This window comes from Mus caroli, unplaced genomic scaffold (assembly GCF_978045245.1).
Source record: "Mus caroli unplaced genomic scaffold, Mus_caroli_1 scaffold_6, whole genome shotgun sequence".
NCBI classification, from domain to species: domain Eukaryota; kingdom Metazoa; phylum Chordata; class Mammalia; order Rodentia; family Muridae; genus Mus; species Mus caroli.
The window spans coordinates 99,072,212-99,091,263 of record NW_028227261.1 but is presented as its reverse complement, the minus strand read 5'-3'; the positions used below and the strand labels follow the sequence as shown (position 1 = coordinate 99,091,263).

Here is a 19,052-nt window from a genome sequence, read left to right as displayed (position 1 = left end):
GCAGACATTCCTGTCAGGCTTGGAGCTTCCCGTATGTGGAGTCACATCAGCTGCTCGCCAGGGAGGGCCAAGCAAGTCTAGCCCATTTATATTCATTCAGAAAATGCCTACATGGGGAAGTTAAAATAGAAAAATCTCTATAATTCCCAATTGGTCTATGTAACCAATTATTTCTATTTCATAGAAATTAGAATTTTATTTATTCACTAACTTGTCTTTTGAGACAGGGCTCTTAAGTCCCAGCTCTCTTTGAACTTGACTCCTGATCCTTATGCCTCCACCTCCATAACACTGGGATTGAAGGTAGGTGCCACCGTGTTCTCTCAGAACTATCTTTAAGTTGCAAAGATGAGCCAAAGGCCTTTGTCAGTTGATGGACTGCTGGTCCAGCATGCACGAAGCTTGGCTTCCATCTCCAGTATCAGCTACACCAGCGATGGTGGCTCAAGCCAAGTAATTCCAGCATTGATGATGTCAGAGCAGGAGGACTGAAAGTTTAAGAACATCCTCGGTTACATTGTGCGTTTGATCTCATCCTGGGCTACACGACACATTGTCTCAATACAACAACAAAATAAGCAAAAGGCTAAAATCCAGAGGTATATCACAGGTTCTTTAAGGGAGAGATTTAATAAATTATAGATCTCCTGTCCAATGGGCTACCATGGGGCTGTCAAGCATGCTAGCATGTCATATTGATGGATATTGGCAGCATGCTAATATATCAGTAAAGTTTTCTGTTTTTGTTTTTCGAGACAGGGTTTCTCTGTATAGTCCTGGCTGTCCTGGAACTCACTTTGTAGACCAGGCTGGCCTCAAACTCAGAAATCCACCTGCCTCTGCCTCCCGATTTTTTTTTTTGTTGTTGTTGTTTCTGTTTTTGTTAATATATCAGTAAAGTGATAGGAAGCAAACTGGAAAAAAGGAATCCTAATACTCAAGAAGCTGAGGCAGGAGGATTGCCACAAATTCAAAGCAGCTGGGTTTATATAGTAAGTTTGAGGTCAATCAGGGCTACTTAGCAATACCCTGCTTCAAAACGCTGAAGGTACAAACAAAACCCACCCACAGTTTGAGTAATCTAGAAAAGGATTTGCCATGACAGAGTAGAAGTTATCTCTAGGGCAGAGCAGGGCTGGTCATTTTATCTATCTATCTATCTATCTATCTATCTATCTATCTATCTATCTATCTATCTATCTACCTATCTCTCTCTCTCTTTATCTATCTATCTATCTATCTATCTATCTATCTATCTATCTATCTATCTATCTATCATCTATCTATCTATCTTTATCTATCTATCTATCTATCTATCTATCTATCTATCTATCTATCTATCTATCTACCTATCTATCTATCTATGTGTATGTAAGTGTGGTGTGTGTGTGTGTGTATGTGTGTGCTTCAGATCAACGCAGGCTCCCAGGATTGCTTGCACAGCACTTTACTCATGGAACCATCTTGCTTGCCCCTGTAATTGTATTTATGGGTAAAGTATTAAATTCTGCTAATTGAAAATTCCGTATCTTTAAAAAATAGAAGTAAAGAATTTCCCATCTTCATTTAATAAAAGAGAAGTGTGCTTTGTGTGGGAGATGAGATTCGGCTGAAGGTTTACTCAGGTTTTTGGTTTTTTTCTGATTCAGAGAAAGGGTCTCATTTATGAAGCCAGGACTTGTGTGACCTCCCAATGTTGCTCAGTCTGACCTTGGACTTGCAGTAATCCTCCTGCTTCTTTCTTTGGAGTGCTGAGGTGTTGTACCAGCACATAGTTAAGGCCCTCAGAGCCTTAATCCTTGCTCCCTCTACACCAGATACTTACTTTTCCTTCCTAGATCCCTCCCTCCCTCCCTCCCTCCCTCCCTCCCTCCCTCCCTCCCTCCCTCCCTCCCTCCCTCCCTCTCTTCCTTCCTTCCTTTTTTTCCAAACAGGGTCTCACTCTTAGTCTCACTCTGGAGTTGTCCCAGGGTGCCTCTGAACTTGCTTTGGGCTTCCTTTTTCTTCTCCTCCTCGTCTTTCTTCTTCTTTTGTGCGCACAGCCCTGCCGCACCTCTCTCTGCGCATGCGTACTTGTGAGCCAGCGAGCGAGCATGGGTGTGTGCAGGTACACTCTCCATGCAGTTGAGTATGAAAGCCACAGGTTGACTTTCATTGTTTCTTCTACCCCTCTCCATGTTTTGTTGAAACAGGATCTTGTCCTGAGCCTCAGTAACCCCTGGGTCGGCTTGTGCCCATCTCTCAGGCCCCAGTACTGGGGTTACAGGTATACACTGCCATGTTGGTTCTGGGGATCCAACTGAGATCTTCATGCTCGCTCGGCACTTTCCAAATTCAACCGTCTTCCCAGCCCCTGGTTTTGAATTTATGGTGACCCTTCTCCTTTCTGTCTCCCAGGTACTGAGTGTTTATGTAAGATGGAAAGACAGCGTAATCAGTGCACGTGCCTGTTGCCGAATATTTGATCACATTGCAGAACTTCAAGATTGTGAACTGGAAAAGCCTTGTTGTGGTGTGGCTCAGTCCTTGCCCACATCCAAGAGCTTTCTGTTTACTGTGAACAAGTAGTCGTGGTGTGGCTCAGTCCTGGTACACACCGTTGACACAAGAGCTAAATAAAGTCAACCCTAGATCAAGAGGTGGAGTGAGCAACCAGCCAACAGAAAGTAAACATAAGTAAACAGAAAGTAAGACAGTGAATTGAAGGGCATTTAAGACATCCAGGAGGAGAGGAAGGAGGAGGGGGAGGAAGTGGAGGAGGGAGAGGAGGAGGAGGAGGAGGAGAAGGAGGAGGAGGAGGAAGAGGAGGAGGAGGAGAAGGGGAAGGAGAAGGGGAAATTTTTTTTCCTTTTAGGACATTGGTGGAAATAGGAAGGTCAGCTGGGTGCTTTCTTTGCCTCTCTGAGCTAGTAGACTTTTACTCCAGCCTGTGGCTCCTGAATCTTTATTGGTAAAATTGAATGACTGAGATTTTTGTTCTTAAAACAACACGTGCCAGCACACCTACCCAAGGCTCCAGTTTCACACCCACCTCCCATCCCCATGTCTCCCTGTCTCACCAGGTTGGCACCAGTCTGAATTTTATTAAGCAGGAGAAGCACTTTCCCCAAGCAGCATCTTGCTCCTACCGGAGTGTAACTAGGGATGAACAGCACCTGTCCTGCTTCCTGCACTCTCCTATCACTGTTTGAAGCCTTAGGGTTGTGCAAGACTTTGTTATGTAAGATGGGAATACAGTATCATCAGGGCAGGGCAGGGCAGGGCAGTACCCCAAAGTAGCAGTGGGTATACAATCAAACTTGGGGGACTGTGAACACAAGAGCCTTTTTTCTCTAGGGTAAGGGGTTGATAGAGAGACCATACTTACAAGTGAATGTGCTGCTGGAAGCAGGAGAGGGGGGTAAAGCAGCAACATGGTCGAACCTTGAATGACCCACGTGGATCCAGGATGGCAGTGGGTACTAGCTTTCTCTCAGTCCTTCCCAGATCTTCAAAAACTGTTATCAACCCTCAGGTTGCCGATGGAGAGCCTGGGAGAAAGAGAAAGAGATGAGTAGGCTTTTAATCTATGCCCATTTGACCCCATAACCCCTGACTTTCCAAGAGACATGAGAGGCGCCAGGCCGGTGACTCAGGATAGAAGGCCAGAGGTCTCCTTGGTTATTTCATGCCGGGTAGGTAGCTGAGACAGATGTGTACTGCGTTTATTTTTTTATTTGGGGATTTTCTGTACTGGATCCCATGTACCAGCAGAGCAGTCAAGGAAGAGATTGGCTCAGTGTTCTTTTCTTCCTTCCTTCCTTCCTTCCTTCCTTCCTTCCTTCCTTCCTTCCTTCCTTCCTTCCTTCCTTCCTTCCTCCCTCCCTCCCTCCCTTCCTCCCTCCCTCCCTCCCTCTCTCCCTCTTCCTAGTCATCCTCCTCCTTACCACCTAACTTTTTCTCTGAAGTAACTGGCCATTGGCAGTTTTCTCCCCAGTTAGTATTTAACTTCTCTCTCCCTGGCAGCTTTGCCCTTCCCTGAGCACTATAAACCAATCAAGGTGTTTTCCCATTAAGGACAGCTGACCATGACTGGCTTTCCTGCTGTGCCTGGCAGGACAGTGTTGCTAGGCAGCAGCTGTCTATGCAAAATGAAAAAGTGCAAGCTGATGTGGGGCTTGAGGCTGGGGGTTAGCTCAGTTGGCTGCCTAGGATGTATGAATCCTTGGGTTCAGTGCCCAGCAGTAGGTAAACAGGAAGTGGTGGCACAGGTCAGCAACCCCAGCACTTCCAAGGCATTCACAAGAGGATCAGGAATTTAAGGTCACCCTTAACTACATGGGATACCTAGCCCAGGCTTCCCTCAATCTTGAGGCGATCCTCCTGCCCTTGCCTTTTAAGCTAGGAGTCCAGGTGTGAGTCACCACACACTCAGCTCCTTATGGGACCTCTATGGTCATTGACAGACAAAAAAAAATTGTATGTGACCCAGGAGTGTTCCCAGCTGAGGGTTTACAAGGCAGGGAAAGGAAGAAAGGAAGAAAGGAAGAAAGGAAGAAAGGAAGAAAGGAAGAAAGGAAGAAAGGAAAGGAAGAAAGGAAGAAAAGAAGAAAGGAAGAAAGGAAGAAAGGAAGGAAGGAAGGAAGGAAGGAAGGAAGAAAGAAAGAAGAAAAGAAAAGAAAAGAAAAGAAAAGAAAAGAAAAGAAAAGAAAAGAAAAGAAATAGGGATGTTTCAGAAGAGTTATAATTTACAATTCATCCAAAATTACTTTTAGTCCTCTAGAGTGACTGTCCCAAAAAGCTGACACAAGTTAGGAATGCTCACCTGTGCCTTCCAGAGGAAATGTGGTCAGGTTCCTCTGAATCCCTGGTCACATCCCTCTCCCCACATCACTCTGTACCTGGCTGTGTTCTGTAAGTGTTACTGTTTTTGTTTTATTTGCTTTTGCTTTTCGTTGAGACAGTCTTGCCATGTATCTCTGCCTGGCCTTGAACTGGCCATCCTCCTGTCTTACTCTCTCAGCGCTGAGACAGCAGGAGAACAGAGGAACTCCTCAGCTGGGAATATGCAGGTTGAACTGAAGTGTCCCACATCCTGAGTGGCCCAGAAAGCACTGGGTGTGGTGGCTCACGCCTGTGAGGAGTATGGCTGGGGTAGGATTGCCTTGATCTGCAGGCAGCTTAAACTATGTAGGGAGTTCTAGGTCAGCCTGGACCAGAATGAGACTCTGTATCAACAAAACTAAGACATCGATGAGCTGGCTATATGGATAAAGGTGCTTGCTGCTAAGTCGGATGACCTGAGTTCAATCCTAGAGACTCACATGGTGGAAAGAGAGACACCATCCCATGTGTGCTGTGACACTTAAGTACTCTTTCCTTCCAAATAAATAACTAAAATATAAACAAACATAATGAAAAGAAAAAAAAACACATCTCAAGCTTTGACTGGAGTTTAAAACGAAGTTTGAGGAGGAGGAGAATTTACAAATACAGAATGTTTGTATTCTGGGGACCGATAGCATGGTAGATTAATATGGTCAACTTGGAAGAACCTAGAACACCAGGAAAAAGCCTGTGGGCATGTCTGTGAGGGGTTTTCTCAGTTAGGTTAGTTGGTGTAGGAAGACCCATCCTAACTGGGTGACACCATTCTCTGGACTGTATAAAAACGGAGAAAGCTAGCACTCATTCCTCTCTGCTTCCCGACTGTGGATGTAACATGAGCGGCTGGCTCAAGCTCCCACCGTCACGCCTTCTTGGACATAAAGGGCTGTGCTATCCACCCAGGAGAACAAATAACCTCCTTTCCCCTTTCTTGCTCTCATCAATATATTTTATCACAACAACAAGACAGTTAACCGTGTCTCTGAGAACGGCTCAACTGGGCATCTGGTGGGCTGTTGAAATCTGGGGATATGTAAAGCTAGTTCTAAGATAAACTTTCAACTCTAAGAAGATAGCTCTTCCTCCTGTTTTCTAGACCCAGGCCAAGATGCCAAGGTTGGATGCCGAGAGGAAGATAACCAGAGCTTTCTGATGCTTTTCTGGAGCCTGGCCCTCTCCCGTGTCAGCCAGGTCTCCTGTAAGAAATCCCACTCAGCTCAAAGAAAAGCAAGGAAAACATCCATACAGGCCTCACCCAAAACATTATAAACCGAGTTGTAAATCCAGGGAACATGGTGTCTGCACAGTCTGTAGCTGTCCAGAAAATTCAGGCCAGACAACTGTGGTGGGGGAGTGGAGGACACAAGGTGAGCTTCACACTCCTCCCTCGCACAGTCTGCTGCAGTTCCTCAAAGCTCAGGCCCCAGCAGAATCCGAGGGACAGCAGCCACTGTAGTGCAACCCACCATAGAGTTGGCTGAAATCATCTGGCTACGTGGGTTCTAGCAGCAGACCTGGGCAATCTGTGTGTTTCCCCAACTTGACTTCTTTCTTCAACTTTTGAGTTGGCACAAACCAAATATATCTGAGAAGTTGACATTTATTTGGTGAGGACTGAAAGTCATTCTTTGTGGGTCCTAAAGGATTGGTGATTTTTTTTCTTTTTACTTTTCTATATGTGTTTCTTGAATACCTATTATATGTAGTTTAGGGGTAAGCAATGGATGTGAGGTTTGATTTGAGTCCTCTTACAGCCTGGGCCTCATGTGGTAGAACTCTGACTAGACTTTTCTTTACCCAGTACATACTTAAAGACCTAAATTGTCTGGGGCCATAACAGAAAACTTAAACTAGTAGACTATATAATATATCCCTAATGCTGTATTTATTGTATTTGTTTAAGGTGATGAATTAAAACATTACTATTTTAATATATAACCCAAAATGAACTTGTTTGTTTGGGACAAAGTCTCGATAGCTGAAGATGGGCTTAGAGGTCATTCTGTAGCCCCTCGCTCTGTAGCTGAGGCTGGCCTTGAACTCCCCTCTCTTCCTGCCTCTACCTCCCGTGGGCTCTAGGTTATAGGAAGGTGCCACTCTATACAGAAGGTTTTAAAGGAGTTCCAAATGGAGTGCTGGACCTGGCTTTTGGCATTCTATTAGGTGAGACACCACAGAGAAGCTGAAGGATAGAGGCCAGGTACAGGGAAAGTAATGGTGACCTGTGGTGTTCAGTCCTGTGTATTGGCCCCTGTCTCTGACAAAGCTCAGAGAGGTCATCTTTTGGCCCCTGTATCTACATCCTGGGGCTAGCATCTCAGCTGACCATCGTTGCTGCTGTTAGCATCAGTACTTGAGATGCTAATCTTCCGACAAAGAATTCAGTGTCTGGTGAGGCCAACAAAGGGGGTAGGGCCAAATTAGAGATGTGTAGACAGATAAACTAAAGGGAATTCTGTCTGTGATGAGGCTAGATTACACGCCTCTGTACACATGCAGACACACACATGCACATACATGCACACACAGATGCATACATGCACACACAGAGACACACACATGCACATACATATATGCACACACAGATACATTCATGTACACAGATGGACATACACACACACACACACATGCACATCTATGTGTGCACACACACTCATTAACTCACTCCATTACCAACAACAACAGCAAGGGAAACTTCTGATGCTTGCGGAGGAAGAACCGACTTCCCAGCTCACTTGGCTGTTAAGTCCTTTAAGAGACTGAATTACGGTAAATCTAAAAATAAGGCCTGGTGTACCTTTTCCTTAAAAGCACAAAAGCTTTCTCTTTTTTACCTGCCTGGGGAACAATCTAATCCAACAGGCACATTTGGCCCAATTTTCTTACGTAGGACCCAGAAAAGCTCAGGGGAGAAAGAGTTCCTGAGACTGTAGCTCACTGTTTGAGGATCAAGCCTAGGGAAAGTTATTTTTATACCCAGTGGGTTTTTTTTTCCCTTCTTCTTTCAACTGCTTGGTGTTTATCTTTGAAATTAGGGGTTTGTGTTGTTAAACAAAGTACTTTTTTCCCCTTCTTGATTATAAAAATTATACATGTTCATTGTAGAAAATTAGAAGCTACAGAAAAAAGGGGAAGAAAAAGATGACATCTTGTCATTTGAAGAGAGCCATAGCTGCCACTCCATCTCCAGGACCCTTGTTTCTATGCACTTATAGTTTTACCATTATTTTTCTTTTCCTCTCACAGTGCTGGTGAGTGAGCCGCGGGCTTTGTCCACACCAGGCAAGCACTACTACTGAGATACATCCTCTCAGCTACATTTTAATTCTTCTTTAAAAATTAATAATTTATTTTTAGGTGCATTGATGTTTTGCCTGCATGGATGTATGTGTGAGAGTGTAGATCCCCTAGAACTGGAGTTACCGACAGTTGTGAGCTGCCACGTGGGTGCTGGGAATAGAACTCAGGTCCTCTGGCAGAGCAGCCAGTGCTCTTAACCGCTGAGGGTTCTCTCCAGCCCCATTAATTTTTAGTAATATTTTAAATGGGCTTTTCTTTTCTTGAAGTGCTGGGGATCAAACCTAGGGCCTTGTCCATATGAGGACAGGGCTCTACCACTGAGCCGCTGAGCCTAGACTCGTGTAAAGCATCACTCAGTGAAATAGAACAGTGGCCTCTGTGCTTCTTTTAAATAATTAAGCCCAGAGAGATACACATGGCCTCTTGTCTACACTTGTGAAGGGTCTCTGGTCTTGGTGGAGTGTGCCTGTCCAGCTGAAACCTTTCTGGTTTGCTAACCATTTCTTCTTTTTCACATATTGAGATGTTGCTTAGCTCTGCATGATTTAAACTTTTTTTTTTTTTAATACCAATGTCAGCATGGTGTATGTTGGGACTCACAATTTGAGGAAGGCATAAAGGACAACTGGCCACCTGCAGATTCTGGGAATCCCCAGGAGGCAGCGTTAGTGGTCCTGGTAAGCTGGAGACACTGTTCAAATAGAGTATGTTCTTTTTAAGTTACTTTTTTTTATCTTCTTGTAGGACACAGGTCGGCTGTGAACTTGTCATGCAGTTGAGGATGGCCTTAAACAGCCGACTCTTCTGCCTCTACCTTCTGAGAGCTAGGCTTACCCCAGGTTCATCTCTGACCTTTGGCTCTTTCTCAGATGTTTCAAAGCCAATGTTCCAGTTCCTGTGGAAAAGCTGCTGAAGTTTTGTTTCCCTTCCTCTCCCCTCCCCCCGCAACAACAAAACCCATTAAACAAAACAACAGCACCCACATTTTGCGAATTTCCCCACTGAGGTCTTGTAGTTATTTTTGTAAAGCTGGACAAGGTGTTACACACGCGAAATCCCAGAACTTAGGAAGGGGAGGGTCACTTTGACTTTCAGGCCAACGGGAGCTACATATAGAGACCTATCCTTTAAACAGAGGGTTTATTCTTTAGTAAGTTGTACTTTATTTTTAGATCTGTTCATTTCACGTGGATGGGTGTTCTGCCTGCACCTTGCGCGCGCAGTGCCTGAGGAAGCTAGAGAGGGAGCCCTTAGAGCTGGAATTAAAACTGGACTGGACGTCTTCGCTTGGGCTGGGAACTGAACCCTGGATTTCTGGAAGAGCAGGCAGTGCTCTTAACCACTCATCCATCTCTCCAGATCTGTATTTTTTGAAAATGAAAAAAAATTTAATAAGAACCAAGATAGAAACTGGGCAGCGTGGCTCATGCCTTTAATCCCAATACTCAGGAGGCAGAGGCAGACATATCTTTGTAAGTTCAAGGCCAGTTTGGTTTCCAGAGCAAGATTCAGGATAGGAGACCAACAACCAAAGGTCACAAGTTTAAGGCCAGGGCAAATTAGTGAGAACCTGTCTCAAAATACAGTTATGAAGGCCCAGGGATGGATCTGGAAGCCAGTGGTGGGAACCTTTCTAGTTATGCCAGAGGGACTGGGCCTAGCCTCAGTACCACTGATGAGAATCATACACAGCCCCAAACAAAACGAGTCAGAATCTGAGCACCACCATGCCCGTTCAGCTTAGATTTTAAAATTCACACTAACTCATGTTTATTGCATTTTAAAAAGGTAACAGTTTTTTTTCTCATAATGATAACGATCTTGCTAATTTTTGTAATCTCAGTAGCTTCTAGTTTTCCTTAGTGTTTTTTTTTTTTATAAATGTCATTATTTGTGATTTAAGGAGCTTGATAATGTATATATGAGTCAATCTAAAATAAAGATGGCTGCTTTGTTAACCTTAAGCAAGTTCTTTTATCACTTCACCACTAAGTGTAATGTTTGCTTTGGATTTTTGTAATTTTTCAAACCAGGGAGGTTTCTGTTTCTAGTTTTCTAAGTTTCTTGCCTCCAAATCATGTGTTGCATTCTAAGCTGTTGCATTCTAAACGACATTTTTTCTGTGACTGCTCATAGTCTTGTGGGGAATCTCCCTTAATATGCTCCTGTGAGGGGGCCAGAGGGCTGGCCCAGCAGTTAAGAGCATGTTCTTCCGGAGTGCCCAAGTTTGGGTCCCAGAACCCACATTGGGTGGCTCATAACTCCCTATAACCCCAGTGTGGGAAGTCACATACGCCATTACAAGATGGCGATGGCTACCGCTGGCCACCGCCTGTAAGTTCGGGTAAACAACCAATAAGCGCATGTGCATAAGGGTTTCGCACCAAGTCACAGCCCATCCTGGGGAATGTAAATGAGGTACTGAAAGCACAACCAATCAGGTATAGACACGCCACTCCTAGGCCTATATAAGCAGCGCCAGTTCTGGGGCTCAGGGTCTTTCGCCTTCGCTATCAAGCTCTCCCAATAAACGTGTGCAGAAGAATCCTGTTGTGGTGTCCTCCTTGCTGGCGAGTCGGGCGTCCACACCCCAGCTCCAGGGGACCTGGACATTCTCTTCTGACCTCTGTGGGTTCCAACCTCGACCACACACATATAGATGTAATAAGTAAAAATAAATATTAAAAAATTCAAACCCTGCTATAATGATGAATAGCAAAAATATACAACTGGTTTAAGCCAACACAATATAATTTTGTGGTTGGGGGTCACCACACGTGAGCACTGTATTAAAGGGTCACAGCATTAGGGAGTGTGAGAACCACTGGGGTAGATGAACTACATTGTACACAGCTTTGCATCTAGGGTCACATGTGACAAGGTTGGATAGCTTTCTTTTTTCTTTCTTTTCTTTCTTTATTTCGTCTCATGTAGGCATATTTTCTTCAGCAAACGTGGGAAATTATTTCTCTGTGTTGCATGAGTTGGAATTGTTGAGCCTGAGAGTTCTGTTTATAAGGCTGTGCCACATGATATGTGTGTGTGTGTCCTATATATGCAGGTGCTTGTGCTGCGAGCCAGAAAAGGACATTAAGTGACTTAGTGCATCTGCATCTGCCTCATTCCTTTGGGACAGGGTCTTCACTGAGCCTGGAGGCTCATAGACCTTTCTTCTCTGTCTCCCACAGTACCAATGTCATAGATATGCCCATGACCACACCAAACTTTTTATGTGAGGGCTAGGAATTGACGTGAGGTCCTCCATTTGTTGTAGCAAGCACTTTTACCCACTTAATCATCTCCCTAGACCCATGGGAGCTCTTTTTAAGACTTTAACATATATATGTATGCTACATATAATATATATTAAATTTCCTTTAGGATAATTTAATATGTAATATTTTTCTTTAGCTATTAAAAAGTCTAATAGATATTATATATATTACAGACACATATGTAATTATATATTATATATGTATATATTATATATTTCATACACATATATATTATACATGTGTATGAAATATATAATATATATATATGGTTAAAGAAAAAGGCAAAAATTCTAATTATTTTTAGTGGATTTTGTAAATCATAATTATAAGTTCTCTTTTATTTATTTAAATTTTACTGACAAAAAGTCACTCACAATGTACGTCCTTTTAAATTCTAGGTATTGAAGCTAAGGCTTTGTACGTGCCTGGCAAGTAGCCTCCCACTGAGACGCAGCTCAGTCCACTCGTTCATAACAGTGATTATTGCTCTTTCACCACTACGCTATCGGTAACCATACTCCATGGTTAGCACTCCCAGTGATGACTTTTGTTATTGTTATTATATGGAACACTGGGCCTCACATATTCTAGGGAAGTGCCTCTGAGGTACACTGACATTCCCCCCCTTCCCCTCCAGTCTTGTTATAAATTGATGAGGCTGACCTAGAACTTGCAATTCTCCTGCCTCAGCTTCTTTACAGACCACTAACTCCAGCCATGGTGCTCCTTTTCTAAGCTTTCATAATTTTATAATTGTCTTGATCATTCTCTCTCAAAATTTATCAGTCATTTTAAACTCCATGAAGAACCATGTCTGCCCTTGTTAAACCTGGGCTTGCTCTGTCTAACCGTCCAGTCATCTCTGCTCCCGTCTATATTTATTTTAAAGTTTTCTTTCCTCGAGTTTGTTTTGTGTTTATTTTCCAACCCCTTAAACTGGATATTTAGTCTATAGCACCCTGGCACTTCTTCCATCCAAACCAGCACTACCATCCATCCATAACCCATCCGTGAAACTTGTTCTGCTGTGCACATGCGCAGGCCAATAGATTTGTCACCAGCAGTTCTAAGCATGTTCAAAGGCACAGCTTAATTTCTTCTGTGACCTTGGCCTTATTTGGATTTATACTCAGATATTGTCAAAACCACACTCCTCTTGTTTCCCTTTTGTTTTTTATTTCTAGATCATCTATTTAGTGGTTGGAGAATACATTCTAGAGATTATATTTCTAAATAGTTACAGACTTGTTAGCCTGGTAGACAGGTTCCATGTATGAAGTGAAAACCATATGATTTTTTTTTTTTTGAGTCATGGCCATTTAGCTCAGGTTGGTCTAGAAATCCCTAGGTAACTGAGAGTGAGCTTAAAATACTAATGCTCCTGCCCCTGCCTCTGATGTGTTTGAATCACCATGCTAGGATTATGTGGAGCTGGGGATCCAGCCCAAGGCTTTGTGGGTGCTAAGCTAGCAACCAGCCAGTCGAGCTATATTCCAAAATTTACTTTATATATGTGCTGTTGCCTCCTTCCAATAAAGATGCTAAATAGAAACTAGTGTTTAAGGAGCATGAGGGTCCTGGAGTTCAGATTCCTCCAGACACTACTTTTAACTTACGTAATTGCTTAGGCAGTCATTTGGAAAACAAATAAAATTAGATGAGAATAATAATACTCTGAGTTCTTTTTTTTCCATAAATACGAGTTTAAGGACATCCTGGGGGTTCCCCATAACATCTGTGTTAGCTTGTCATTTCTTTCTTTCTGTACTCTTGCTATCTCTTGAGGGCACCAGGCCAGGCTTTGGGCTGGGCTCTAGAGCTGGCCTTGCCCTTGTGCAGTTTATGTCTGCTGACATGCCTGCTAGCATACAGAGATCATTTATCCCTCGAGTGAAATATTAAAACGAGGCTCATAGAACGTACCTGGAGGAAAAGGCTGAATAAGTGCATGTTGCTATTTTGGGGGTGATTGTTGTGGTAACAGCTTTGCTGTTGTTGTTTGTCACTGTGTGTTTTCAGTCCCTGCCCTGCCACATCTCTTCCCTTAGCTCCTGGTTCTGAGTCCCCTCCAGGTTCCCTGGAGCTGTCTCTGGGTCTAATGTTGATCTCCACATTTGCTTCAACTGGTTCTGATCTTTTATCTCTTTTCTTCTTTTTTCTTCTCTTCATTACTCTTTTCTTCCATCTCTTCTTCTCTCACCCACCCCACCACGCCCACCTTTGGTGTTGGTCATTAAATACTAGACCTCATGCATGCCAGACAACTCTCCACCAATGAGTTATCTCTGCAGTCTTCTGTTTGAATATTTTAGGCAGGGTCTCACTAAGGTGCCTTGTTCTTGAACTCATCGTGAGACTCAGGCTAGCCTTGAACTTGGCATTTCTATGACTTGGTCTCCAGAGCAGCTGCATTTACAGCCTTGCACCACTGTGTCTGGCTTAGCTGACCTTGATTCTCTATTTTCATCTGCCTCACTAAGTAGTCCATATTGATCTTGGGTCTTGGATCCCTCACCTCTATCTCCCAGGTTCTGGGGTTACAGACATGAGCCAACATGCCTGCTTTTATGAAGTGCTGAGGACTGAGACCCAGGGTCTTGTTGCCTGCTAGGCAAATACTTTACCAGCTTCTGAGTTGTATCCCAGCCTGGGAAACTTCAGATAATGTCCCTTCTGATACTATATGGTGACCATGACCGAGTCACTGCCCCTTCTGGAGACCACAGCTCCTTCATGTTAAAACTCAGCTATGTTCCGGCTCCCAAGGCTGTTGAGTGTGTCAAGGTGAGTAGAAAGCTTCTAGACCACATGTATGCTCAGAAAGGCCAGCCAAGGAGGCCAGCCTCCAGCCTCATAAGTGCTCTGCAGGATGGGTTCCTGTGAAGTCGCTTCCCCGGGGGCTTCACCCTGGACTGCCAGCATCTGGGATGCAGCCTGTGCTAGCCGTGGAGGTAGAGTAAGCTTTTGAGAAACCAGAAGGACTTTGTGGCTACAGCGAAGAGGGATGGGAAGTGGTGAGGATTGAGTCTGAGAGACATCTGGGGCCCGATATTCACAGTACATGAGAAGAAGTTTCTTTGCCTTTCATTCGAGGACACCAAGAAGCTTGGCGGGATGTCATGAATGGCGTTCGTTGCTGAAGCTAACAGTGCATGCTTATTAGATGGTATACATTTCTCCACTAACTTGCAATGCACCTGGTAGTAAGGACTGGGTAGCTTCTATTTCCATTCTTATTTTGTAGACGAGGAAGCTAAGGTTCAGAGATGTCAATCCACGTCTCCAGGGCCACACAGGTGATCTGGGGGCTGACCTAGACTTCGAATCCAGGCTGTCTGAGCCTAGGGAAAACTGCCTAAATTTACAACGTTCTCCTCTCTGGTTGGAGCTGGAAGATGATCAGCTTGTTTGATTTGTCAGTTCCATAGGTGGGGTGGGGCAGGGGTTGGGCTGAGTATGGGCTTAGGTAAAGTTGAGAGGCTTTATGGCACTAGAATGAACAGCTGTGTGGATTCATTCATTCAGTAACAACTTAACGAGTGTCCATGTGCCAGGTCCAGAAATAGCCAGGTTGGCTTGAGAATGCTCTGGAGAGGTTTGGGTTTTTGAGGCGGGGGCTGGTGGCAAGAATCAAGAATGACCTCACTATATAGGGAGAGCTATTTCTACACTCAGGGCAGCCTACGCCACTGCATTAGGGCAGAAAGGAAGATTGCTGGAAGGTTCCATCTCACAAGTGGGACGCCAGGACACCTGCAGCCAAGGTTTCCTGCAGGCCCCTCCTGGCTGCCATGGCCTCCCCTTTGGCTGAGTATGAGGTCTGCCTTGGCTTTGATTCCCCATTAATTACCCTTGGAGGTAATCTTCTAAATGCCAGTAATGACCACATGTTAATTTCCCTCTCTCCTCCTGTCTCGCTTCTCCCCCCCTTTAATGGGCCACGCAAGCTTGTTGGGCTGTTTACCAAAGCAGCCCGGTTAGAGACGTAAATAAATGAATTTCTCTTGTCTGAAGGATCTAGAGGTGGAATTAATGTGAGAGGAGTAATTTACAGGTGAATAATTACTTGGATTCCCCCAGCAGGGAGACCCGCTCAGCTTCTCTAATTATTTACCTTCCCCCAATTTTCTTTGCTTTGAACTGGGTAGCATGGAGGTGTACGGGGGTGGCATGGGGAGCCAGAGATCTTATTTTGGATTTCCCCCCTCGATTGTGAAATATCTCTTGGGGAGGGGCCTCATTAGGATGCAAAGCTGGCCTTCCGAATACTCCGTGCACAGCTTCATTCAGATGCCTTTGTGTGTACTTGGAAGGAGATGCTATTGCCAGCCCTATTTATGGATGGAGAAGCTGAGGTTCTATTGGGCGACACCATTCTCCACAGACCCCTCATGGAAGAAGGCTGTGACTCAAGCCAGCTTCCTGACTCTCCCTGGCTCTAAGCTGTCTATAGAGCATCTTCACCTGCCTGCTTGCTGTCTGGCATATACAGTTGGTGAATCCTTTTAAACATACCACGCAGCACAACTCCCTTCTGCGAGAAGCCCCAGTACTCTCTGCCAACAACCTGCTGTCTTTCCCTGTAGGCTGGTGGCCGCGCCCCTTCCTTACGCAGCTCATTTTCCATTTTAAGATTTCCTGTTTGAACTAAAGGGCAAAGATCTAGATGTATCAGACTGGAGCCAAGCTTCTGTGTGTATAAAGGGGAGCTCTGGCCCCTGCCCTCTGTTTGTCCACTGGCTTATCGATGGAGCCCAAGTCCCAAGTTCAGAGACTCCAGTTCCTTCCCGATTTGCTGGGTAAAGTCCAGCCCTTCCGTGCGGGCGGCCAGGGCGGGTGGCCAGCCTGGAGCCAGTGGTCATTTAAGGCTGGACAGGGCTTCCGTCCTGCCTGGTAATCCATTGGCTACAGCTAACAGACAGCTGGACAACTGCAGAACAGGGGTACTAAGGACACGCCATTTTTTCTTTTTTCTTTCTTTCTTTTTTTTTCAGCTTAGCGCTAAGCCAAGGAATGAGACCAACAACGCCAATGCTGTTGAGGGCTGCTTGAAGCTACAGGTCTTTCAGGGCCCAGATGGCTTTCCTGGCCTACTGTGTGCTCCCACTTACACAGAAGTGCACTCCCGCTAAAACTAGGAGCTCCGCAGCCATGGCCTTTCCCAGAGAGACACTTAACTGGTGCCATTTTTATGAGGGATAATAAGACCGATATCATTGCTGGTATGTTGGTTCCAAGGTCCTTTCATCTCCCACGCCTCATCTGATGTAGAGGACAGTCAGGAGTCGTCTAGATGCTTATCATCGTGGTGTTCCCGAGGAACCACCAGAGCCAGAATCGATGGCTTTCATTGAGCAGTTCTTTCATGAGTCAAGTCCCCACAATTCAAGTCCCCACAGGCTGAGGATCACGAGGTAACACTGGTGCAGCCCCCTCTTTGGATGAACCAGAGGTTCTGTGCTTAAAAGGAAAGACCCTCAAGCTCAGGAGAAGCTCCCAAGGTGCCTCTGTGTGTGCTGTAAGGGCAGAAAGCAGAGGGGGCAGAGCATCCTGAGCCATTGCTTTCAAGAGGCTCCTTCCAAACCCTCTGAGGACCAGGAAAGGGCTGTAGCTCTCACAGGCACCTCGGGGAGATCCTTGTCTACCCGAGTTGACACATAGACTTACCTTAGATGCTCCTGCTATGTCCCGCCCCCATAAGACAGCAGGGCCTCCCAGTGGATGGTGTCCCTCTCCCTGGAAGGTATTTACCGGTTTGGTGACTAGCTTTGTGTCCTGGTCCTGAAAGGTAGCATGGCCCAAGACACTGGATGCTTTTTTTTTCTATGGAATGAACAGCTTCCCTGTCCCTACACCTACCTCTCTCCTCTCTCCCACCCCCTCTCTCTCTTGTGAGCATACACACACATACACACACATATACACACATATACATACACACACATACACACACATACACATACACACACATACACACACATATACACACATACACACACATATACATACACACACATATACATACATACACACACACACACACACACACACACATACACAGTGCCATTCTATACCTCAGACCTATTAGATCAAAAGGCAGAATGAAGCTTCTAGAATAGTATAAATTGCTAGCTGGGACTGACCTAAAGCAGAACTTTGGGTCTTCTATGTGTGTGCTCTAGAGACCAGGAATTTGGTATGGGGAGACTCACATTCTGATCTTGCTAATAATGTTTTCCAGTTTCAACTTTCCTTGTCATGTTCTGTAGCCAACGATGTAGGCCCCTGTGGCAGGCTCAGGTAGCCCCTTTCCTGCTTATTAATTGTTGGGTTTGGGAATGGGCACCGAGTCCCAGGGGAGAACGTCTCCATGTGGAGGGGACTCTTCTTTCCAGTGCGGAAGCTAGCTTCTGCCTGGGATGTGTGGCTGATCCTTGTGATGACAAAGATGGCTGCTGGGCCAGGTGCTAGGCAACCTAGGCCAGGATGGGTGGTGGCTCTGTCCCCTCCAGGTCAGCTTCCCCATCTGTTCTGTGACCAGGATGATGTGATACCTGGAGCCCTGGGAGTGTGGGAAGAAAGGGTGTCTTAGGGCTTTCCTGAGCCGTGGTCAATCCTGGAGCTAGGTCTATGCTGAATCCTGGCTGGGTCTATCCCTCTCCCCTTCTCTGTCCATCCTTGACATTGCTGACTGGGGGTGTGGTCTGCAGCAGGAGGAGGCTCAGAGACTTGCTCAGAGCATTGCTGGGAAAGACTTGGAGGTCTATGCTGGTCCCTAGCCTATAGCTAGTGTCCCCTCCTGGGGATGAAGATGCTCCTCCCCTAGCCTGTCCTGCTGCCAGCTCTCTGGCTTTGAGCTGTTCCCAGCGAGTCCTTTTCTCTACTGCCTCATTCACCTCCTCATCCTCTCAACATGATCTTTCTCTCTTCTGACTCTCTTGGGGTGAGGGTGGGAAGTGGCTGCTACAGCCCAAGGTGAGGTCAGTAAGAACAGGGGCTTCTAAACCCCTGGCCTGTTGCATCTCAGCACAGGGACTTGGGCCTCAGGTTTTTCATCTACGGAATAATTATTTCTTCCCAGGCTTGTGAAGATTCTATGAGATAATAACGTACTTCAAGCCCCGGGCAGTAGTGAACAAGACCATAGAATTAGCTAGGCATTGGGCATCATTCCAAGGATTCTTGGACCCTGGGTGTCAAGCACTGTTTAGCGTTCCCATTTTACAGGCACATAAGTCAAGACCTAGTGTCAGATCAGGATGGTGAATACAGCTATCTGGGTCTGGGCCAAGTTCTCCTGTCCTGTGGAGATGCCCTGCTGATTGGCTGTGTGTTCTGTGGGGTCAATTCTTCCTAACCGGTTCACTTGCTTGCTAGCTATCTGCCTCTATGAAACTTTCCCTGAAGACACTATAGGCAGCGTCCCACCCCACCCACATTTCAGCCTGGGGACCTGGTTCCATCTTCTAGCTCTGCGCCTGTGGGGAACAACGGAGCAACATCGTATCAGGCATGAGAGAAAGCCGAAACTGACTGAGGGCTCTTGGGAAGGAGCCTGTGACTTCTGAGACATGGAAAAGCTTTTAGATAGATTTGCTGTAATACCTGCAG

At 45.4% G+C, this 19,052-nt stretch overlaps 1 long non-coding RNA gene across 1 annotated transcript in view; it reads left to right on the top strand.

The window, feature by feature from the left end:
- The window catches only part of LOC147004314 (uncharacterized), a 73,751-nt gene that overhangs the window by 54,118 nt on the left and 581 nt on the right, over positions 1-19,052 (top strand). The gene's annotated exons all lie outside the window — the stretch shown is intronic.